Here is a 25,647-nt window from a genome sequence, read left to right on the forward strand (position 1 = left end):
AAAAAAAAAACATTCCCAGAGTTTTTGGTATGAAATTGAGAGTCATTTATGGCTTGCTTTCCCTCCCGGAAGAATTGCAACTGCGAAGAGAAGGTACGGACGGTATATAACATGTGCAGGAAGTATGTATTCGTCTCAACCTTTTCTTTTCGTGAAAGTAGAGAAAGAAGGATAGGAAAACTTATAGATGAAATGAAGCAACTTCGTTCCCGAGTTTCCACTGTTTTTATTATCTTTCTTTCTTTCTTTTTCTTTTTTTTAAGTAAAAGTTTGTGACTAGATAGTATGTAGATACCTTGTAAGAAGAGAAGGACTTAAATTTGTACTTTTCATAGTACCTAATGCATACAAAAAAATTTGCTGTAATACTAAATAAGATGAAAGCAGAATTCAAATGATAGCAGGATACTGCTTTACATATTTTGCGTTGTAAAACTTTTTAATTAATATTAACGATTTCCATCTTCTCTTGTTTGAGGCACACTAAAATCATCATTATTAGTATTTTATCAAAAGCATTTTCCCGATACTGGCAAATCATTTACCGCAACAAGAAGTTTTCGAGATTCACAATCCTATGCTAACTTCTTGGTTATTGTTTTTTCTTCTTTCGTCCATGAGTTGCGATTTTTAAAATTTTATTTCTCTTTACTCTTCTACCAACACATTTCTTCAAGTCTTTCATAGTACTTTATTTTCTCTCATAGTATTTTATTTACGAAAATTACGTATTATGGAACTAAAATATACACAAAAACGAATTTCCGTCCTCTATGGAAGAAGTTCGCTTCAGTTGAGGCTCATCAGTACGCCTACGCCATTTCTTTGAATTTTAGTGAATAACTTAAAAACACTGGAGAATATCATAAATTTAGAAAGTGAGCCAGGTAGTATCTACAAAATGCTATTAAATAAGAAATGAGCCAGGTAGTATGTGTAAAATGCTATTAAATAAGAAAGTGAGGCAGATAGCATCTGAAAAGAGCAATTAAATAAGAAAGTGAGCCAGGTAGTATGTGTAAAATGCTATTAAATAAGAAAGTGAGGCAGATAGCATCTGAAAAGAGCAATTAAATAAGAAAGTGAGCCAGGTAGTATTTGCAAAATGTTATTAAGTAAACTAATAACGGTTTCCAAACCTTTTGTTATAGACTTGATATTTCGGTGCACAGTTGATAATGTCATCACTGTTGGGCACCCAAATTTATACACTCTACGAAAAGTCTTCAAACAATTATTAGTTCATGTAATAGCATTTTGCAGATACTACCTGGCTCACTTTCTACGTTTATGATATTCTTCACTGTCTCTAAGTTATTCGCTAAAATTCGAAGAAACGACGTAAGCTTGGTGAAAAGCCTCAACTGAATCGAGCTTCATTTGCGTGTGCGAGTATGTATTTCAATTCCACAACACGTAACTTTTGTAAAAGAATTCCAATTTAGACAGCGATATTCTCCGAACGTAGCATGTATTTATCTTGGATGTTTAAGAATAACTCCTGTTAGTTGAGGTTATTTTTGCGCAATAGTGAAATGTGCTAAAGGAAGTGTGAATATTCTTTTTTTCTTCTTTCTTCCTTTCTTTAATCTAGTTGTCATCACAATATTCAAGGTGACTTTCAGGCGAAAATCTTTACCCCTGCATGTCCTGCCTGCCCGTCAGTTTTTTTTTTTTTTTTTTTTAACGTCTTTTAACTTTCTACCTTGGTAGGTAGTCGTATTCATAGCCAGCACCTACAAATTAACCCTTACAATTATTAAAGGGATAAAAAAAACTTTAATTACTTGATTACTTCGCAAATTACGGGTAAACAAAAATTATTCCTTTGTATTTTGACCTAATTACGAAGTACAAGAATGATCCTGTTATTAAAAACTTCCACCTCGAGCAGTCAAACAAGTGGATACAAACACCACTCTTAAGTTGAAGTAGAGAGAATGGTTTGCGGCAAAATTAAGAATTCCTATCACAAATTAGATTTGCATATCGGTTTCATCCAGAGACGATGATTACGGGTCATAATAATAGTGCATCGTGGGTTTTTAATTACTCTCGGCCGTACATCACAGCGAGGACGTAGGGAGGAGTCCACGTCAATTCTCGTCACAGCAAACAGCTCTAATTATCGCACGCCCCGAGGTTAAATATTCAGAGGTCAAACGTGACTGGAAGGTTACCACATATGCATAGGTTCCAGGGATTAAAAAAAAAAAGGTTCCAAGCAAATGAGAGATCGTAAAATATTTTACACACAACAAGGATGTACCAAATTAATTTCAATAGCAGTTCTACACCTACCTAATAACTCAAACACTTTTTAAGTACACAATACACAGAGTATTATATACCAGACAGATGAAAATTTTATTACGGGATCACCCACTGAATAGCGATATCGATTTGCAATTGCTCACAGATATTTGATCTTAATTCTTTCTCATAAGTTCTCACGTGGTTCAATGGCTCGAGTTCTAATCTACGGGACGGAAGATCAGGCTTCAATTCCCGGTACATATCCATGTTCGGATCTCGCGTTAAGAGGCCTAATCACTGCGAAATTAAAATACCGCTAATTTTACAGTAATTATGTGATATCTTCAAATAGATAAAAGATAATCGAAAAGTGGAACAAGAGTTCGCTAGACAATATTATTTTATTTGAGATACCGTTGTATCACCATGACTCACTTATCTGGTTTCGATTTCCACCCGTTTAGAAAATCGGCATTTATTTTCGCGTTTTTAAATGGCTGCAAACGGAAAGCTACTAGGTGACTCGTGATAACGTTACCACATGCAAAATAATATTGTCTAGGGCGCTCTTGTTCTACATTTTGATTATCTTTTATCTATTTGAAGATATCATATAATTACTGTAAAATTAGCGGTATTTCAATTTCAAAGTGATTAGGCCTCTCAATGTAGCAAGACAACGCACAAATGTCACAAATTAAGTTAGGTTAGATTGTTAGAGAGACAGGCCATCTTTCCCTGAAATAAATAAAAAAAAAAGCAAAAAATTATATTTAACGTCCTACATATACTGTTGGTTCTGTAGATTACAGCACAACTACGAATGAATGATGATGAAAGAAGTGAAAAAATGACAAAGAAATTGAAAGAAAAGGGAAAGAAGATGGATGAGAGGAGAGAAGTTATAAATAATGAGTTAAAAATAGGAGACAAAGATCAAATCCATGAATAAAACAGGTTATGTATGTATTTTGAATTTCGATCGAGTCTGCCCAGCCGCTGTCAAATGTATTTTATGCAAGTGTACACCTGTTTTAAGGTCAAAGAAGCAAATTTTTTTCTTAGTTCTTTAAAAGAAGAATCTTGTGAGATATTAAATTGCTTATAGTGTGTATTGTGATGTGTTCCATATACTTCACCACTTCTTTCTTTATCACTTCAGATTTCAGTCGGGGAAATTTAATTTTCATATGACATTACTTTTGGGAATTTCTCACTTACCAGTGAAACTGAACTAAAATCATGGCAGAAAACCTGTCTGAAAATAATTTCAGACACGATATTTGATGAGTTTTGCAGTTAGTTAAGTTAAAATTCAAATAACCAAGTCCCAAAGCTGAATTTCTGCCAACACAACTGGTCATTCTATTTGTATCAGTGGCGGCTTTTTGAGGGAAGTCACATTAGTAAAAAAAAAAAAAAAAAAAAAAAATTATCGCTACAAACTGTATATCAGGGGCCGCGGTGGCTCAGTGGTAGAGCGTTCACCTCTGGTGCTTGGGGTTGCGGGTTCGATCCCAGCCCCCGCCAAGTGAACTTTGTGGTGGACAAACACCGTGTGCGTGGGTTTTCTCGGGGTTCTCCCGTTTCCTCCCACCTTCATTCCACCATTTCATTCATTACTCATCATCACCGTCTCCTTTAGCCTAACCGGCATAAGCGTGGGACGTAAAACTCAAAGATTTCATTTCATTTTTACAAACTGTATATGAAAATTAGTACATATTTAAGTTTTCTTTCCTTGGCTTATAGGTATCAAATATTTTTTTAACTGATTTTATTATTAAGTTTTAAGAAAACGTTTGTTTACACGTATTCTATGTTCAAGAGTTCAGTATACAATCTCTGTAAAAGATTTTGGTCCACTAAAGCTTCAGTAAGTGCGAGGGGAAACAATTCTTTGACTCAACGAGTCTTATACTTTGTTGAAGATGTGAAATACTTTTTCTTAAAAAAAAAATAAAAAAAAAAAGTAAGGTAAGCTGAAAATAATAAAAAAAATACGAATGAAGAAAAGGGTATCACATAACAGCATTTGGCTTTCATCCGTTCTATTTCCTCTTTTCGGCGTTGACCCGATAGTGCGAGGGAGGTTAGCTGGATAGGTGCAAGGCTCCTATCTATAAACGAACACACTGCACATTGGAGACATCTATGTGTAGCGAAAGAAAACTCACACAGAAAAGTCATTGTGACGGCTTTTACTACGAAGAAAGAGGAAAATAAGAAAGATAAAAAAAACATAGTAAAAGCTGGAAAAGGAAACGGGTGGAAACACTTGTCCACAAATACCATGACGTCACTGATTTTTTTTCCTTTTTTCTAAAAAAGATGACACTATCTGTTGGTCCTATGATAGAGCTAACGAATGCTCCACCATTATATTGTGAAGTTGGAATGTAGAAATGTGAATAGTGAAGAGAATGGTTAACTTGGGGAGGGGAGGGAGCTAGATACGGTGCAGTGGGTGGGATGGACGATAGAAGAGCTGTTTCATCTCTTGGAATGATTTCTGCATGCATTAATCTAGGACAAGCGATCTATCCCGTCCTCTTTTTCTCTTCCCCTTCCTTTCTTGTTCTTTCTGATCTCATTGTACTGTGCATCTTATCCTATCTTCGTATCAGGCGCGCCCATACAGTTATGGGGAACGACACAAGATAGTTGGGTTGAACCATTCAAACCTTAGTAGTAGTACGAGAAAGAAGGTAAAAAAGAAAAAGGATAAAAATAAAATAAAACAGAAGAAAACAAGAATAAAGAAAGAAGAAGAAATGAGAGAGGAAGTAGAGAAGAATTCTATTTTGAATCTCAAAAGAGACCCTCCCCGTCCTTTACCCCTAGAGGTTTTTCTTTAATCTTGTAAATAAGTTTTAAGTAGAAAAGGGAAGACCAAAACTCTGATTCCGACTCAGAATTCATTTGCAGTTGGACTCTTTTTCTTTTTCTTTACTTCTTTCTTTCTCTATTCGCTCTTTTCCTTTCCTTTACTTTACTTCTGCAATTTTCATGCAAAGTAACCAAAGTCCTCATCTCCAGGCCTCAAATTCCATCACACTGAAAATACACACCCACAGAGTTGTTTCTTTTTTTAATCAATCATTTCTTTTAAAATATCCTCTAAAAGAAATAGATTTGGAAATAACTACAAATTAAGCTGTATATATGCTTCACTGTTTAGTAGCAGCATACTATATGGTTATGGAAAGTGGACGCGTAATCACAGGATGGAATACAGACATCGTTTTCCCATGAAACAAGACCTAACCAGAAAATAATCGTTTTCTTTTTTGTTTTGATTGCTCCTGCCAAAAAATTCCACTCTCCTGAGTTTAAGAAATACATATTTTTAATCAATTGAACACTAATAAAAATCGTGAAATTCTTATGTCGGTGAAGAATCTTACTCCCCTACCCTAAGCAAAACCAGAAAGACACTGCAGGTGTAGTAGCTTTTCAGCATCAAGGGCACATAGAAAATGGAGTTCTTTTTCAGCAACAAGGGTATACGATACTTGTAGTCCCTTTGCAGCAACGACAGCATATCGAACATGACGTCCCTTTTCAGCGACGAGGGTATATGGAACGTAAAGTTCCATTTCAGCAACGAGGGTATATGGAATATCAAGTTCCTTTACAGCAACAAGGGTACTTGTATATGGAACGTGAAATTCCTTTTCAGCAATGAGGGTATACGGAAAGCGAAATCCCTTTCCAACAATGAGGATATATGGAACATATAGTCGCTTTTCAGCAACAAAAGGATATGGAACTTAAATGCCTTTTCAGCAACAAGGGTATACGGAACGTGAAGTTTAGCAGATAAAGTATATCGAACGTGACGTCCCTTTTCAGAAGCGGAAGGTATATGGAATTGAAATTCCTTTTCAGCAGCAAGGGTGTAAGGAACGTGGGCCAACAGTTTAACGTAAGATCTAAATTATACAACCTTCCACTTGGAGTCGAATCGGAGTCTCAAAACACACAAGGCGAAAACGCTAACCATCTAGTCACATGGAAAAATCTTACTAAATTTTAGACTTTTATCTACAAACTGACGAATAAGATGTCTGGGTATTTTTCGTTGTTTGAAAATACAATATATTGATCAAAAGAAAGGTCAGGAAGTTACTAGTCGCTTTAAAGAAAAGAAGAAAAAAGCACGTTAAAACAACTGGAGTTACTTTCAATATTTCTTTGTTGTAGTTGTATACGATCACGAAGAGCTCGATAAATAATAATAATTCATTATTTGCACCCTATACTCCTGCCGATAACCAGAATAGAAAATGGTGTTTATCGTTAGCGTATAAAGCGAAGGTAAAAGGCGAAAACAGGAAACGAAAAAAGAAAAAGAAAAAAAAACTTTTAAACTGAAACTTGTATGGTTTTTCTGTCCTAAGTACGTAGTATTGATCAATAAAGTTTCTATTTACTTGAAATAAATTACAATTTTCACCCTTCTTTCCTTTATTTTCTTACGAAGCTCTACTAATGACACACAAGAAAAGAAACTAAGATGAACTTCAATGAAAAAAATACAAAGAAAAAAGTGTTCACTTATTGTAGTTTATCAATCGAAACACAAACATATCCAGTACTTCGACTATATTATGGAATAATAATAATAATAATAATAATAATAATAATAATAATAATAATAATAATAATAATAATAATAATAATAATAAAAATCAATTTCTCAAGAAAACCAATTTAGTACAACAAAGACTACGCTCTACTACATTCTACTACGCTGGACAAACATTCTAACAAATTTAGTTCGTGTATTGGTTTTAATGTGGACTTTCTTTCTTTCAGTCTTGTGTGTATTGTATGTACGACGTATCCTGTGTGGTGAAATCTTATATCTGTGCACTGAGAAGGTGTTACGGTAAGTTGTTTATCGAGAAAATTAACTGCGAAAGTGTTGCGGTTATTAATGAAGTGGCGGCCGAAAGGGAAATACCATTTAACCATATAAACAATCTACTGTAGATCATGTAATAAATCCCTTTCACTGCTACCATTGAATATGTTCGAGCATCATAAACCGTGACCTACACACTGCGAAAGGGAGTGATTAAAAAAAAAAAAAAAAAAATCCTCAAAAATGCATCTAAAATTTTCCAAAATGACTTCGCAGGGACTTCTTTTTGAACTTTTAATTAAATTTTAGCAAAGAGTTGAAAGTAGAGTGGATGAATACTTTTATGAACAATAATAATAAAACAGGGTTCCTACTGATCCAGAGAAATCTATTTCCCTGACTTCTCCTTGACCTTTGGCAGGAAATTCCCTGACTTTCATGACAGGTATCAGATGACGCTGACATATAAATAAGGAATAAATAACGGTGAACATTTATATATGAGAACATTTATTCTATAGAGACAAATAGTAATCATTTGATCATACCTACATTCTCCTTACCTTCCATAAAAATCAGAGCAATATCCCATTATGTGATCATTAATATCTACCTACAAATGTCTGACAATCAATTACTCTGAAGATACGATACTTCTTATACATTCATTTATAAAATTTCCCTAACTTTCCCTGATTTCCAGTCTTTTTCCCTGAGCTTCCCTGATTTGTACCATTTTCCCTGATCTCCCTAATCAGTAGGAACTCTGTATTAACATGAGGCTCCAAATATAACACCTAAATCAAGAGTAAGTTTCCAATAAAAAATACATCTATAAATAATAGGGAAGTTTTACTGGTAGCATCTATTACAGAAAGGACAATTTTTGTAAAGTATATCTATCGATAAGAAGTGATTTTATTAATAACACATTAATGGAAGGGTGTTTTCTTTAATATCTTGTCAATGTCGATGGGCGATTTTTATTGATAAAATCTATATCATAACAAATTTCTATAAAATGTATCTTTATCGAAGGACGATTTTTGTTTATAAAATCTATATTAAAAGATGATAATTTCTATAAAATGTACTTTTATATCAGTAGGCGATTTTTATTGATAAAACCTTATCAGACGATAAAATGTATATTTATTCATACGAATTTTAAAAAAAGCACCTGGATCAAAAGACAATATTATAAAATATATCATTACTGATAAGTGATTTTTATTGCTAACATAACAAAAAAAAATTTGCATTAAAAATGTTTGTCGGAGGAGGTTTGTGCTAAATGAGCAATACTACTGTTTTTTTTTTTTTTCTATTATGATTTTAGGGAATACCCGATAGGGATTATAGTATGTAATAATGCTAACCATTTTACTACATTATACAAGTTAGCAAATGCAAGTTGGAAAATTACAGAATTACCTTTTAATTATTGTACAAGGTGATAAAAATGCGATCAGAATTAAAGAGCACGATTCTATTTCTTTAATAGTACTAGCTGTTTACATTAATTATGTGAAACAAAGCCTTGAAGATCCAACTCACGCAACCCAATCACACTTTCTCTAGTTCTGAGAAAAAAATATTATTAAGTATTCAACGAGATATTTTACGAGGATAATGAATACTTGTTATTTACCAGATAACATATAGGTCTACCTTATTATGTAGCAGAATAGAGAACAAATACGAAACCGGGTTTTTCGTTTAGATGGTCAGGGAATTTAACATTGACACGAAAGGATTACTACGAAGATTTGTTTCTTTTACTGAAATTCCATACAATTTATCCATTTCAATAAGCTACTATAGGAATATCTTGAATCTCCATGCAATTTATCCACTTCAATAAGCTACTATAGGAATACCTTGAATCTCCATACAATTTATCCACTTCAATAAGCTACTATAGGAATACCTTGAATCTCCATACAATTTATCCACTTCAATAAGCTACTATAGGAATACCTCTATCAAGATGAGTTCTGGATTATCATAGAAATATTATTTGACGTGTCCAAATGATTATCTATCCGTGTAATGAAGTTATCTTCACTCATTTCTTGTTTTCCTACATAGTATTTTTAACCTTAGTATTTCGTCTTAACATTTCACTCCATCTTCATAAAATGGAATCTTCTAGTTTAACGTCCCACAATTATGTTCTTTAGGCTAAGGGAGACGATGATTAAAGCAAGTGACTGATGATGGAATAATTGGTGGAATGAGAAAGTGAGAGGAAACATGAGTAATCCGAGAAAGCTCACGGACACAATGCTGTTCAGCACAAACCACTCGATCTTAGAGTTTTCCATATTATCCAATGAAACAAGAAAAAGAAACTGGCTACTATAATCCTTGTTGTATTGGCTTGATGATCCTGGCCAGTGAAGTACAATGAACGAGCTAGAACCCATACTACCGAAACAACGTAAGTAGATACAAAAATGTCACAGGACATGCCACTATGACCAGACAGGGATGGTTTATTAACGTTCCTATAAAATCCGTGGGTGTAAAGATGAATGCTCTTGCTTTAGCATCCCCTGATGATTACCAAGTACTCACAATATTGTCAGTATACAATTTATTAAAATGTATGTGTTCCTCAAATTCAGTGAGGAAATTTCACCCTACTCACCCCAATCTACGGCCTCAAGCCCGTCTTGAATGAGGGGTTACATCCCTCAGCAGGCACACTATCCGGGAAAGAGGGAATGAAGAAAGGAATTGGAAGGAAAGAAAGGGGCTTCGAACTATATGTTAGGTACCATCTCAGCATTTGCTTGGTGTGAATGAAGAAACTCCAGACAAAACCTCACTCAGGATGGCTGATCCGAAAAAGCTGTTACATATTTTTGACCGAGTGTCTCCAAACGGGAGCTGACCTCATGATATACCATATTCAAGACATAATTTCTAATTTGAAATTTTGACAAATATTGTTTCCATTAAAAATAATACTTATTCTTCTGTTGTGTATTAAATATATTTTTTGTTAATATTTGAATAATAATAAATTGCCGTCATGTTTATCTATTGCTATCATGTTTAACTGCTATCACGTTTAATTCGCCTGACTTCAGGTATGGTTCTTATTCTGTTCTGTCCTCATTGCATTATAAAATGGTCAATCATACAATACTATCATGATATTGTAACAATATTGAATGTTCCAGCAAAATATCAAATAGATACATCATGATCAATCACCTGAACGTTTCCATAATACATACTCTTATGGTGACTCATAGTCAGTGATAAAAATTCTCGTTTGTCCTTGTTTCAATCCCTTGCGATGTGAATTTGTGGTCGACAGCATCGTGTGCGTGGGTTTTCTTGCGGTTCTCCCGTTTCCTTACGCATTATCATTTCACTAGTTATTTTATATCATTTACTCCTTCTCTTTTAACCTATATAAACAAGCCGTGGGACTTAAAAACTAGATATTTCATTTCGTTTCAAATCAACTTTAATTAAAAAAAAAAATCCAAACCACAATTTGAAGGCCCGTAACTGAGGAGCCAAACGCCTCTACATCACATTTCATATGGTTACTAAGCTCGTCAAGGTTTACCATCATGCCAAGTTTGATTTAGATCGGATAAGTTCGGGAATCAAATGAAGGACGAAAAAAAAAGACAAATTTTTAATTTTTGTCTTTTGGCGATCACTGACTTAGAGGAAGAAAAAAAGTCTCAACATATAAAATTACGAAGAATGACCGCCAAAATGAAAAATCTTTCTCGAAAGATGGTGCAACAATGAGAAAACTTCCCATCGAAGTTCTTATATAGAAATGACTGCTAGGCAAGTCACACACATTTATTGATAAAAGCACCATACAGTAGCTCCTTATAATTCCAAATTATTCCATGCATTGTATTATTCAAGTAGATGCTTAAAAGTATGACAAAAGATACAAATGCGGGCTCTTGTTCGGAGTTCTTTTTTTAACTGAAGAAAAGAAAAGAAAAGAAAAGGTACGTGTAAGAAAAATGGTGGACTTTAGTAGACGAAGGAGGGACAGGAGGCGGGGAAATGAGAACGTCAGTCACCAGAAAATGTTGAGTTGAGTCTTCATTTCATGCTTCGGCACCCCGCGCTGAGGAGCTGAAAAAAAAAGTAGGGGTTTGTGCTAGCTATGTAGTAGGGGTCTACACAGATGACAAGATGGTGGGAAGATGAGAAGAAAGAGAGAAAAGGTATTCGTCTCATCACCACTATTCTCTGCTCCAGCCAGAATCACGGACGAGAACGTTGTCATCAGGAAGTATGATTTCCCTGAAGCGACACAGGTCATCTTCAGAACCCGAGGATCACCTTAACAGGCGGAAGAGAAAAGCGACGTGCTCGTGTCTGCATTGAAAATGGGAAGTTCTCCTAAGAGCAGCTACTGCAACATCGAAACAAGGAAGTGTAACAATTCCAAACAATATCTGGTTATTGAGTCTATTAACGACATTAGAGATTACATACCAGCAAAAATAGTAACATTTGGCAAACCGTGTTAGCGTAAAAATATCTTTCTCCAAACTGAATGAACTGTTTTTTCGCGCTTCCTAGATGAGTTATCTTTATTCAATATTTAAATCAACTAATTTAAGGAATATCAGTTCCTTCATGGCTATAAGGTTAGCCTCACACACGGGAGACTGGATTCGATTCCCGGTAGTGTTTCCCAGAGACGAGAAGCACAGTTTTATATTCGAGACGAGACCACGTAATATAATTCTCGTATTATTTTCGAGACGAGAAATTTCTCAAGTGTCGTGGGTAACGCTACTTCATCCAAGTCCAGGATCCCCTGTTTTATTGTTACACACTTTATAGTATTAAAAAAAAAAAAAAAAAAAAAACTACACATCGGTAAAGTGAGTGTACGAGTCTTCTTTTTCAACGTTTGAAAGTAAGGAAGTCATTACTCAATATATTTCAATAAGAAATATGGTTTAAATGTTGTTATATCGCATTCTTCGTGGATTTCTCGTGATGCTAAAGGATTCTGATAACTTCTAGATGAAATTAAGAATAAAATCAGGAAATACATGTTGAATACATTGAAAAAAAGGCGAGAAAGAATTTTTCGACAATCGAGATGAGACAATTCGACAGCAAAATACTACGAGACGAGACGAGACGAGAAAAAAACTTATTTCTGGTAACAGTATCCACGTTAAGCTGTAGGTACGCGCCATATGTAGCCTCGGTGATGAATGGGACACTAAACTCCAAATCATTCATCCAATATAATTAAGGATGTCACGCGTCCAATGTTTTATAGTGTTCTGAATAATCGTTGCTTTAATAGGAAAATGACCCAACTTATGATGATCAACTTTTCAGGGCAAGTTGTTGAAGATTGGCACTGCTACCAATTAACATTGGTGGACAATATTACAATTAGTTCCTGGGAGGAAATATATGAACCTTCACCTGCGATATTTTTATACAAAATTCTCATAGCTTTTAGACCCATTTTCAGCATTGTGCGTTCAATAAGAGTCATTTTAGGGTTGTATCACTTTTCTTTCTTTTCTTCTTTCTTTCTTTGTTATTAAAGCTGGGACATCTACTTTTAATCATATAGAGTCAACACACTGGTCAAATTGAAAATAACAACTACTCCCGGCCATGGGCCCAGGATTTTTTTGCAAGGAGCATGAAATTTGAGTCCTAAGTATTTTATTTATTTATTTTAAACTTATCTATGGAACTTACGCAAATATGGCATAAGTGGATGGAGAGAGAGAAGGAAAGGACGTGGAAATGAGTCACCCACAAGCTGATTGTTATAGTACCATCCCGATATTCACGGCATAGTTTCAGTCAAAAGACAAATGTTTTGGTATTTTATTGACCAACTAATACAGGGTGGCCCAAAAGTAGGTATACAGTACCGTACTGATCAGCTCATTGCATTTTATATCATTTCTTGTTGTTATCCATCAGGTAGACTTATTTTCTTTATTATTTGTTCTTAATGTGTTTTTACTTACATCTTGAACTCGGAAGAGCCGAAGCATATAAACCCCTACTTTTGCGCCACCCTGTATAATAAAACATGCATTTTTACAACAGAAGTTGGAAACAATGAAAATATTCAACTATTAGATATTGCCTGTGCCCGAAATTTTAATTCAAATGACAGATTCACTCTAATTCCAAGGAAGGGCCATGCCCTCATTAAGAACATTCATGCTGCCAGTATGCTCATATGCATATACATATTTTAGGTATACTTCATGGATATATACCGAAAATTTTGAACTTCCATCGTCAATTGAAAAAAATGAATGAAATCTTTAAGTTTTACGTCCCACGATTATGCCGGCTAGGCTAAAGGAAACGGCGATGATAAGAAATGAATGAAATGGTGGAATGAAGAAACCGTGAGAACCCTGAGGAAACCCACCTACACGATATTTGTCCACCACAAAGTTCACTTGGTGCGAGCTGGGATCGAACCAAGGACCTCACGCAGAAAAGGTGAACGCTCTACCACCATCGTGAATTCAATTTTGGTCCATGTGCACCAAAGGCACATGTTTTACAACACTAGCAAGTAAGCTACATACTACCATCTTATTGACTCAATTAGTAAACCATAGCACTGTTAAGACTTTTCGAATATTTATTTGTTTACTTGAAAAAGTACTTATCCAAATTTTGATCAGATCTAAGAAGTTAAAATTCGGGCAAGCAAATAAGTAATTTGGAATTTTACTTTTTTTTTTTTTTAAATCATAGTTATGTAAATTTCCTTCTCTCGTAACAGAAGTAGCGGTAACGGTGGTGGTAGTCTCAGAACAGAAGAAATTTCACATTGAACTATTGATAGCAAAAGGCTTCATCAAATAAGAGTTCCCCCTTTCCTTTGCACTCCCATTCCTCATCCAGCGAAACGAAAAAGAGAGGAAAACTAGCTGAAAGAGAGACCCATTCTCTCCAAAGGGGGCCCACTCTGAATGTCCTTGTAGGGAACGATGCACCGCGACTTGCTTGCAGGGGTACTTCATTAGGGAACTCAAGAAACCAGTGAAACGTTGAACTAAGAGAACACAAATAATGAAGCAGGGAAAATAAGAAAGAAAGGAAAAATAAGAAAAAAAGGGCAAAGTAAAATAATATATATATATATATATATATATATATATATATATATATATATATATATATATATATAAAGAAAAAAAAGACTGTCAATTACGGTTGCCAGGGGCATCCGTGTGTCAGAACGGGTCGATCTCTTCTGATTGGGTCCCCGCCTACTGATTCTGTCTTTGCCCCGACTGGTACAGGAAAGCTAAGATACTAGCGCGTGCGCATGGCTAAAAAGGAAGAGAGATCCTCACGGGGTCAAAGTAATTTGCATACGTCACGAGGATGACCTGACTAGAAAAATTCCTCCTCTCTCTCTCCTCTTTCTTTGTGCCCCTCCGGACCCCTCACTTCAGTTCTCTTCTCCGCATCTTGGTGTTGCCTTTCAGTACTCCGATATATCGATACGGCCAGTATATACGTATCGAATATATATATATATATAAAGTAAATATTCAAATCAGGCATCAGAAAAGCAGTAGCACTTCTGAGTGGTTTACAAGAAGACCTACCGATGGAAACAACCACACGACGAATTGAAAGGGGAGGGGGGAAGAACAGGGCAAGGGGATGAATATGAACAGCATCTCTGTGTGTGTGTGTCCGCTGTTTGTGACGGCATCGAGATGCGAATGCATATCGTTTCTCCTTGTACTGTCTGTACCCCGCATCCGTTCGACCTCTGTTCCATACAGGAGATGAGAAATATACATATATGAGAGAAAGGCACGAACAAAATATATTCCGAGGAAGTGATTGCACGGGGAAACTAATGAAAAAGGAGCTAAGAATATGAAAACACTTCTTCCTTAGTAGAAAACATATATATACAGTAATATGAATAGAATGAATAATATTCATACAGGGAGGTCACAAGATAAATATAAACTTCTAGATTTGCATCCTTAACTATTTCCCCACACATTTAAAATTCTGTAAGCTATCAAACTCGAATCCCCGAGGTTCAGTTCTAATATGAAGAGTCCTCAAACTCACAAACCGGCATTTTGAAAATATAATACAACATGGAAATAAACTTGAAAAAATTTCGTTATCAAAAACTATTACAGCGTATGGAAATATTCAAAATTTAACAGCACTAGGAAATCGCCATAACTACATTTTTCATTTGTGATTTCATTTGAAAAGTAAAAAGAAAAATGGTTATATAAATTCTTTTCAATATCGCAAAAAGGAGTAGTAATGAGTGGCTGTCTCAGACAGAAGAAAACTGATACCAAATAGCGTTATCAAGTTAGAGTTCTACTCCCTTCTAGGTTTTCAGTATATTCACTTTTAATATACAATACTTTGCAATATCTCCGAAAGATACATCCTCAAACACTGCGAACGTATGTACACTCATGTCCAAAATGATTGTCGCATATCTATAACTGTCTTCTTGTAAGAATGCAATGTAATAATGATTTTACAGGGTACTTTTAATATTGATACTATGTGTATAATCGGGAAATGTATATTTGTAGTAAATTTCATAGGAAAAGAATTATAAATACGAAAATTAGAATAACTAAAACAAAATGTTGCTAAATGGACAAGAAGGTTCTATTTTCGTTTTATTGTTCTTATTTACTGCTCTTTTGACATGAAATTTTCCACATACATGTCTTTGCCGATTATACACATACTAACATTATAAGAAATACCGGGTGAATTCGTTATCAAATTATATTCCTACAACAACATATTTATAGACATGCGACAATAATTTTGGACATGAGTGTACATCCTGCGGAAAACAAATGAAGAAACTAATTGCTCACTGTCGAGAAATTAAACTCTAATCTCCTGGGATAAATGCCCTATCCCATATAAGCAATGCATTAACTATTTTTCAGGCCAGTTTAAACAGGACAGTCAAATTGTATCAGAAACAACTAAGGAATTCCTAGTCACTGTCACTGCTTTGAAATTCAAGTCCAAACAGCACTTGTCTTGTAGTAAAGTGTGTAAAATCAATGATAGTTTTAATCTTAAAACGCCCAATTAAAAAAAATAATCCAAAATATATTTTATTTTGCAGAATATTTCATTTCACTCCATAAAACTTCTCCAACTACATACATTATACAGAGAGCGAATTGAAAGATTTATTGAATCCAATACATATCTTATTTTTACATAAACTTTCAAAAACTTGGACATGTTAGCAGAGACAGAGAACTGAAAGACCTATTGAATCTAATGTATATCTCATATTTTTACAGAAACTTCCAACAACTCAGACATATCACCAGAGAACTGAAAGACCTACTGAATCCAATGCATATCTCATATTTTTACAGAAACTTCCAACAACTCAGATATATCACCAGACAGAGAACTGAAAGACCTACTGAATCCAATGCATATCTCATATTTTTACAGAAACTTCCAACAAGTCAGACATATCACCAGATAGAGAACTGAAAGACCTACTGAATCCAATGCATATCTCATATTTTTACAGAAACTTTCAACAACTCAGACATATCACCAGACAGAGAACTGAAATAAAGTACCTATCTCAAATTTTTCATTTCCAATAGGTCTAAGCTATGTCAGAAAAATAATGTTAATTCTTCATACTTCTGTTTCGGTCCAATGTAAGCAACTTGAGGTGCCCGCGCGTTCATCGCAACTAATTTACGTGGCATTTACAGACTACGATTATCTTAAGTAAACACATTATAAAAACATATACATTAATTACTTATTAATATGCACACAATAGAAATTATACAATAGAATAAACAACTAAGTTCAATTTTGATTCGTTGTTTTCTTTTCCCGTAACCAAATGTTTTCTTTTGGAATAAACGTGACCTCGAGTCTCTGCCATGTATAATTCATCGCGCCTCATTTGCATCAATATAGGCTGCTGGACAGTGTCAAAGGTCGACTTCAGCAAGCCCGGATCTACTTTCACCGCGTTCACTCTGTTGACTGTAATATACGCCATGTATTGTTATTTCTTTAAGGAAAAAAATAAGAACTGAAGGAAGAGCAATGGCGACTTCTTTTGAGAAGATCGCACGACGTTTCGTAAATTATGTCTACTTCTTCACATAAAACCACGTACTTATCGGGCAAGTGAGTGGGTACAAAACATGCCTTTACCTATTAGGGGAATCCTATAGAAAGTGAGAATAAGCCATATTTTATCTACACGTTTCTTTTAATGTTATACGTTCCTATGTTTTGAATGCCTAATAATATTTTCTTCATTGTGTCACGATTTAATGTGCAATACTGGGTCTCTCTGATTCATACTTATACAGCTCTTATAATATTAATGTTCTATGTGGAGGGCAAATGTTTCATCAAGTTAGTACCTGTAAGAAGAAAGAAGTTTGCGTGATGAGATGGGTACAAGGGACGAAAGAGAAACTGGAGCACCAAATGTAGAAATCTTTCCTATCTTTATAACTTAGATATACAATATATCAGGTTTATATTTGTTACAAAGTTATAATTTATATTATCACTTACTTTCACTGTTATACCACTCGTACGCAAGTATACAGTACTTTAACTTCTAATTTTGCCACAAAAAGGAATGAAATAACCAATTGAAATGATCTAGCGGCTAGCGCATTCGGCTCTGGTGCACGGGATCTCAGGTTTGACTTTCACTGTGATAACATCGAACGCACAACAGTGGTTCAGGTTCCGCTTCCAACCCCAAGTCTCGTCCTATATAGATCTACTGTTGATTAAAGGACTTCAATAGAAATTAATTAATTAATAAGTACATTGTGTTATATTAGAATCATATTTTGAGGAGAAGTACAGATGTATGCAAATAATTTAATAAGATATTCGAAAAAAAAATGTGTTTTATTGACTTAGGAAACTATTTGGGTTATACGCAAAGAAATAAAACCTCCATATTGAATTTTATCCTGCGCCACGATAATACAACTAATATTGCCGCGACCAATCTTTCTACCAGACATCTATTTTTACTATTCTCCTAATTTCTTTTTTTTTTTTTTTTTTCCCTCTTACAGGTACCTTTTCACATACTACCAACACTCCATATAGTGAGTAATATGCCCTGATCAACTGAGATGTTTCAATGAGTATACCACACATTTAGTACAGAGACCATACACGTGGTATGGCGGCATTCGGGATCACTCGGGTTCAGGTTCATTATCGTCATTGGGACTCAAGTTTACTAAATACAATGAAACTCACGTTAGCTCAGACTCACACTCGTTTGAGTTTCGGACTCTCTGGTCTCAATGAGGTTCAGACTCTCTCGCACGCACATACTCGCTTGAACTCAAGGCTCTGATTTGCTTTCCACTTACAGAATTCTCGTGCTCACACAGACTTGTGCTCATTTATTGAGTTCGAATCAGATTGAACCCGAGAACCGTATTCGCGGGTTTGAACTAATCAGGTGGTTGGATCTAGGCACCAGAGGAAAAAAAAATATATATATATATATGCTCAAGCCTGACCAAATAAGAACGATAGACTAACTAATATATAAACGAGAAACAAAGGAAAGAGCATGGGATGTCGTGCTACCAAATGAAAACTTATGTTTGAGATTAATACCCAAACAATACTACTCGTGTTATTAGGCAGGAATATACATGTTGTTTCTATACTTCTTGAATGAGTATTCCAACAGTGATGAGCGGAGTACGTCCGAAGACGCTTGGACAAACTACTAACGAAAGATCCAAAGCCCTTTTTAAAATAGTAAAAACTTTATATATGTATATTATATAAGAAGAATATTTCCATTATAACTTTATTTATTTTAACCTTGACGAGTTAAAAGTTCATGTACAAAAGAAATATATTCAATTACTTCAAATGACAGATAAGTTTCGTTAATTTTATGGAAAATTCTACTTTCGATACGTAGACATCCATCCAACGTTTTCAGATAAAATACGAATTTATTATATATCCTCACGCCCTCCCCGAAATAATTTCATTATAATTTTTTTTCGCATATACGTACAACACAAATGCTTCTTACTGGTTCTCAAGTTTCCCAAAACAAGATTCTAAATACGCCACTGTATGTAATATACATTTAATTCAGTCGAATCTCTCTGAAGTTAATATTTAAAAAATATAACCAACAAAAAGACACGCGTTCCTTTTGTAACCTGGTTGTACAGGATATTAAGAAGTTCCAAGCTTAAACAAAATGCATTAATACCCTTCACGTCATTATTATACTTTCTTTTTCTTCTAAAGTTCTCTGTTATGACTATGTCTTTATGGCTTGTTAGATGTGTGTGTCTGTATTTTCATTTATTGATTTCAAGTTTTTATCCTCACTGAGTAGCCGTACAAAAAAAAAAAAAAAAAAAAAAAAGACTTTTGTTTTCTAAATTACTTTGTGAATCATTAGTGAATATCTGTAGCAGTTTTGACACTAATGCGGTTGTCTGAGTCATTTGGCTGCTACAATATATATACTAATTTTGTTATCGCGTATTTTTATTTTCAGATAATTACTATGTAGTGTTTTTTTCTTCACAAACAACTAACTCGTCGCGTGTTTCCTAATTGCATGTGGCTTATATGTGAAATCAGTCATCAATTCCAAAACCTCGTTGTTTGCTGGTTTTTATTTCCACATGAACCGAAATGGTGGTTACCCTTCTTTTTAAGCATGGGTTTTTAACAGGTGTGTATATGTGATTGTAATCTATGGGAATATTATCGAGTTGTTTCTTCAGCAATTAAATGCATGGATTTTATAAGAGTTATGCTCATTACGACAGTTATGAAGAATAATATCACTGCTACTTTGTTCATTTCTTATGGACTTGATTTTACCTTACTGAAATCAAATATTTTTTCCCGCAAGCCCTTAAATCCCCCCCCCTTAAGCCCTTAGATTCTTTTCCCGCTACTTAAATGTGATGGGCTCAGATCAGTCTGATTTATCTGATCCAAATGAATCAAGCTGCGAGTCACTGATATCAAGGTATTTCTCCACAAACTTTTACATTTTCACACATACCCTATTCAAAAGTAGTGTCATCAAATCGGCTCAGATGGGTTTGATTTGCCTGAGCCAAATGAACGGAGACGTGTCACTGGTATCATTTATTTTTGCAGCAAAACTTTCGTTCATTTTGTTTCCATCAATTGTACTATTCGACTTGATTTGCCGGATCCAAATGATTCAAGCTACGAGCCACTGATATCAAATATTTCTCCCTCGCAAAAGCCTTTAATTTATTCCCTATTCAAAAGTGATGCCAATCGCTTCAGAAGGGCTTGATTTGCAGAAATCAAACAAGCAAAGTTGTGAGTCACTGATATTCATATTTTCTACGCAAACCTTTACTTCATTTTCTTTTCGTAAGTGGTGTCGATCGGCTTGATATGCTGGATTCAAAAGCGTCGAGCTGTGTGTTACTGATACCAAGTATTTCTTTCCGGCAATGCCCTATTCAAAAAAGGTGTCAACAGGTTCAGAAAACCTTGATTTGCCTATACCAAACAAGTCGAGTTGTGAGTTGCTATTTAACAAAAAAAAAAAAAAAAAAAAAAAAAAAAAAAAAAATCAACGGAACCACTTCGCCAGTTTTCTGTTTGAAAGTGGTATCAATCAGCTCAGATAGCATTAATTTACCTAAACCAAAATGTACCAAGTCGCGGATCAATAACGTAAGTTATGTTTTTTTTTTCTCTTATGTTGTTAAAAGAATATCGAAGTGAATTCCGTTTTATTTTAAATGGTTGAAATATGGACTAACCACTTAGCTGAAGTGGTTTGCTAAACCTAAAACTTGGCCACCTGTGCAGTTGAGTTGAAACCAAAATTGACCAATATACACAGGTTTCACTTGTTTTTCATGTCCAGTTTTCGGAAGTCTGAAGAAATATGTGTCATTCTTTTAGCTACTTTTGAGCAATGTTGCCAGATTTTGTACTTTTTTTTATATACAATTGAGTAATGGAAAAGAAAAATAAGGGAATGTATTTGTAACATTCACACACAATACTAGATTCTTTGTGATGCTTCTCTCTTTCCCATACTATTTTTCCCCCTCAAAACCACATTGACAAAAGAAAACGTTTTTCTGAGGACAGAACTGAATACAACAGAGAGTGATGCCCATCTTTCCTTGTATCCTTAAAGGCTGACATTTGAATACCACAAACCACCACCACTACTACACACACCTGAAAGAAGATATTTATTTCGTTTTTAAGGATTCAAACTGTGCTTGAGCTTCGCTGAAGAAAATTTAACGAGTGTTTTGCTGACTGTTTAGCGCGCTTTCTCTTTAACTCAGATTTTCTTTCAGTGTGTGTATTATATATATATATATATATATATATATCCTTCACCTCTCCTCTGTGTCTTCCTCCTTAACTGTCTCCGGTGTGGCTTTTCGGAGTCATTCGAGCATTCCTTGGCATAGTAGCCATAATTCACCTTTTGTTCAGGTTGTGGGGGTCTTCACCTTGTTTATTGGATTCCGGCAGTTTGCCTGTCCGGCGACCTTAATGTGAAGGTGGGCCGGGACACATTCTTTGGGGTCTTTTGACTTATGGTCGCCTCCGGACAGATTAATGCCCTAGCCTCGTTACTAGACCCATTGTTTTCGCAAATGGAAAGATTTGTATTGTCCGGACGTCGCATATAAAACCACGTTGAATACGTGCTCGGCGTGCAGTGTAGGTGAGAAGGAGTACTTTCTGTCTTCAAAATAATAATAATAATAATAATAAAAAAAGTACGGAGAAGACGAGAGTGGTGAACGCAGGTGGTTCTTCTCCGCCTCTCCTCGCAATGGAAGCGTTATGCATGCTCTAATGGGGCAACCCATCTTTTCCAAGACAAAACAAGGAGAATTGCCCCCTGGGTGAGTTGGATTGCGCGGTGCTAAAAATCCATCATATTTCTGTTATTTGTGTCTCGTAACTCCTTTCAAGTGCGCACTGTGTCGTACGATCTTGGTGTGTGTGCTTAATTACCAGGTTCTTATATATTCGTTTGGTGTCGCCCATTATTAAGCGTTAGACAACAATCTGTATCTTTCTCTTATTCTTTCTAGTCCAACATGGTTTTTCGGTGCAGAAGAAAAATGTACGAAGGTGGTAGTACTATAAAGGAGGGATCGTCTCATTTATAGTGAAGTTTGCGGCCAGCAAAGGCAGGGTTTTGGATATAAATTAGGCAAAGAATATAAAAGTCACTGCGGAGTTTTATTTTTTCTTTTCTTTCTTTCTTGTCCTTTTCTTATTATTCTCTTTTCCTTTTTAAAGATTTTTCTCTCTGTCTCTCGCATCCATCCCCCATGCTGTACAAAGCCTCTTTCGTTCCACTGTTCTTTTCCTTTCAACAAATTTTTCCATTGCAGCAAAAAGATAACTTCTCCTTTCCTTTAGCTCTAGCTTCAACTACAGGGAATTGCCGGATGCCGTAAGTTTCAACCCAAGACATCAGATCTGCAGTCTTTGAATATTTTTGTGAATCGCACTACGTTCATTTTTTTTTTTTTTTTTTTTTATTTTTCTCGTCTGCCTTTCTTACAGTTTCTTTTCTTAACAAGCAAGTAAGATATGTAAAACTTTCTCTCGCTTGAACATTTTTTTAACAACTTTTTACGATTTCCCCCCCTTTGTACTTTCTGTAATATCATGATCAGTCTTGTGTTGATTGGACAATATGGGTATATATATATATATATATATATATATATATATATATATATATATATATATATATATATTCGTTTACACTAACTACACATGCGCAAATGCTCAAATGCTCAAAGGGACTTAACATAATTTTACTATTTAAGACAGACCAGGAGAGTTGTATAAACCTCAGGAAGTAAATTTGAACTCCCTTTGGAATACATATAAGACATTTTTAGTTACTAAGAATTCGTGCTCTTTCATGCTTAGATTTTTGCTTAACTTTCGGTAGCTGGGGCTGATACTACTGTCAAAGCCTAAGTGAAAAGCCACTTTTTAGCACGTCTTACATACCGTATTATATATGAAGAATTCGTGTGTACCTTATGCGTTGTTATAAGTGCATATGTTTCTTGAATGATTAGTATATCAGTCTTTGGAGGTATCTTCTTAGTTCTGTGTCCAATTCCTAGTACAGATAATAAATTTTCCGCAAACATCGTCTACAAATTAAATTTCTTAGCCATTCACTGAAAAGCTGTTAGCTGTTCGCGTGTGTTATCGCGTTATGGCAGGACTGTGCAGACCAAATGCAATGTCGTAGGAAGCACCAACATCTAACCGCGTGCATTCTTGGTTAATTGTTTTAACATTTTATCAGCAAATTTAAATACTTTTATAAGTATATACCTATGCTGCTCTCTTGTCTAGCCCAAAAACAGAGAATTAAATGGTCCAGAAGGAACCAAAATAACCTCTGCCGTGAGACTACACTCTAATGAACATTAAAGTATTACTGTAGTTACAAGGTATTTTGGATTATTGATAAGTATTTACATCTTCTGCCAGCAGTGATACTATATAAAGATGGTTTAATAAGTGTGATCTGGGCCACTGTAGTATACTCGATGCTCTTCCACTGGGAAAAGGACCTGGGACCTCATACAAATACACCACCGAGTTACCGTATTATCCAAAAACTGGAACGATGGATTTTAATTCAAAACACTATCTCAGCATTCGTGAAGTTTGATTCCAGATCATTATCTACAGACTGATATATTACAAACTTTATTGTGCTTGACTGATATGTTACAATCCCAATGTATATCCAAAATTAAGTTTAAAAGAGTACTAACGAAATACCCGAGAAAGAGAAAATAAATTCAAATAATGTCCTTATTTGAAGTTTTAATACGCTAAGCATTGTAATGTAACTGAACGCATTCTTGCAATTATTATTTGGTATAAAACCAATATGGATGCTATTGGAATTGCTGTTTTATTATAATGTATCTTAACAGATTTGTTTTCAAAAACTTTGTGTAGGTATACTACATGAAGCGAAGCGGGTGCGGGGGTGGAGTGGGGATGTAACCAACCATGAAGAAGTCACGTTTAATAAACACTTCCGCCATCTCCTGCATACGAACGAGGCCACGTCGAAATTTTAACATAATCAAGTGTACATACACACAATGTTTAACATTGCACTTAGTACTGTCACCAGCACGACGCCAACGTAGATGACAAAACCAGACTACGCTAATTAGTGTCACGGGTTGGCAGCTCAAAGACTAATTGAAAGACCCTTTACAAACCAGTTATAGTGTTGCCATATGATAAACTATAATCCTAAATACATTGTCCATACAAGAAATCCGAAACAAGGTTGTTTTTCATAGAGAGAGACCACAACGATTTTCTTACAAGTATTTTCACATGAATAAATACAAAGAATTCTTATTTTTTTCATTAGCACTAGATAGGTTTGTAGACAGAAGAGTACGGTAGATCTTTGGAAGGGAGAAAGAGGATACTTTTTCATCCAATAGGATTTTGCAGAGATTGTACGAAGTACGACACACTTAATATTATATATATATATATCAAACGAGAATGCCAGATTTTTACAGTAAATTTTCAGGGTATTCCAGGTAAAAAAAAAAGGTATACGTACCTAATAAAGTTTGTTTCTACAATGAAATCATCATATAATTCTTAAGTCATAAATGTTTACTTGCAAATTCCTAACAACAAATTAAAAGAAATATTTATAGATTACGTATAAACACAAAAAGTCTGCTAGTTTTCTTCACTTTTTTTTTTTTTTTTTTTTTTTTTTTTAAGAAAACCACGAACTCCGGTAAAATTCACCTGATTTTTTTTAATTCAGTCATTTGCTTCGAATTAATGTAGACTAAGAAAACTAAGAATAATTCCAGCGATAGCGCCATAAAATTCACTTGATTTTTCTTATGAGAATATCGGAGAATTTCGGTGATAAGACTGTAAATCTCACCTTATTTTTCTTTTAAACGCAATGCAGTCTATGCAAACCAGAATAATTGTGGCAATAAAATGCCGTAAAATTCACCTGATTATTATTATTTTTTTAAGTAATATAATTGAAGTAAACCACGGAAATATCTGGCGGTAACTACACAAAGTCTTATATTCTTTTATTTTTTCTGAGCTATTTTAATCTATGAAAACCAAGAATTCAGGAGATAACACCGTAAAATTCACCTCATTGTATTTTTTGTTATTATTTAAAATTATTATTATTATTAGTTGAGATTTAATATTATCTAAGAAAGCTAGCAAAATTTCCCGCGATAGCATCATAAAATTCATCAGGGAGAATTTCAGGAATAATACAGATTTCTTTCTTTATATATATAATCTACGAAACCAGGAAATTAATTAATGTACAAGTGACGCGACGCCAATTTTATTTCGAATGACTATGGTCTTCTATTTTCACT

The 25,647-nt window shown here is 34.7% G+C and overlaps 1 protein-coding gene and 1 long non-coding RNA gene across 10 annotated transcripts in view; one reads left to right on the forward strand and one right to left on the reverse strand.

The window, feature by feature from the left end:
* Positions 1 to 25,647, reverse strand: part of zfh2 (Zn finger homeodomain 2) — a 617,436-nt gene that overhangs the window by 58,613 nt on the left and 533,176 nt on the right. The gene's annotated exons all lie outside the window — the stretch shown is intronic.
* Positions 1 to 25,647, forward strand: part of LOC145674870 (uncharacterized) — a 141,321-nt gene that overhangs the window by 20,112 nt on the left and 95,562 nt on the right. Inside the window, exon 2 of the long non-coding RNA XR_014129048.1 lies at positions 7,078 to 7,150. This is a non-coding gene — a long non-coding RNA (uncharacterized LOC145674870). The remainder of the gene's footprint in view (positions 1 to 7,077; positions 7,151 to 25,647) is intronic.

This window comes from Thermobia domestica, chromosome 18 (genome assembly GCF_964235325.1).
Source record: "Thermobia domestica chromosome 18, izTheDome1.hap1.1, whole genome shotgun sequence".
NCBI lineage: Eukaryota > Metazoa > Arthropoda > Insecta > Zygentoma > Lepismatidae > Thermobia > Thermobia domestica.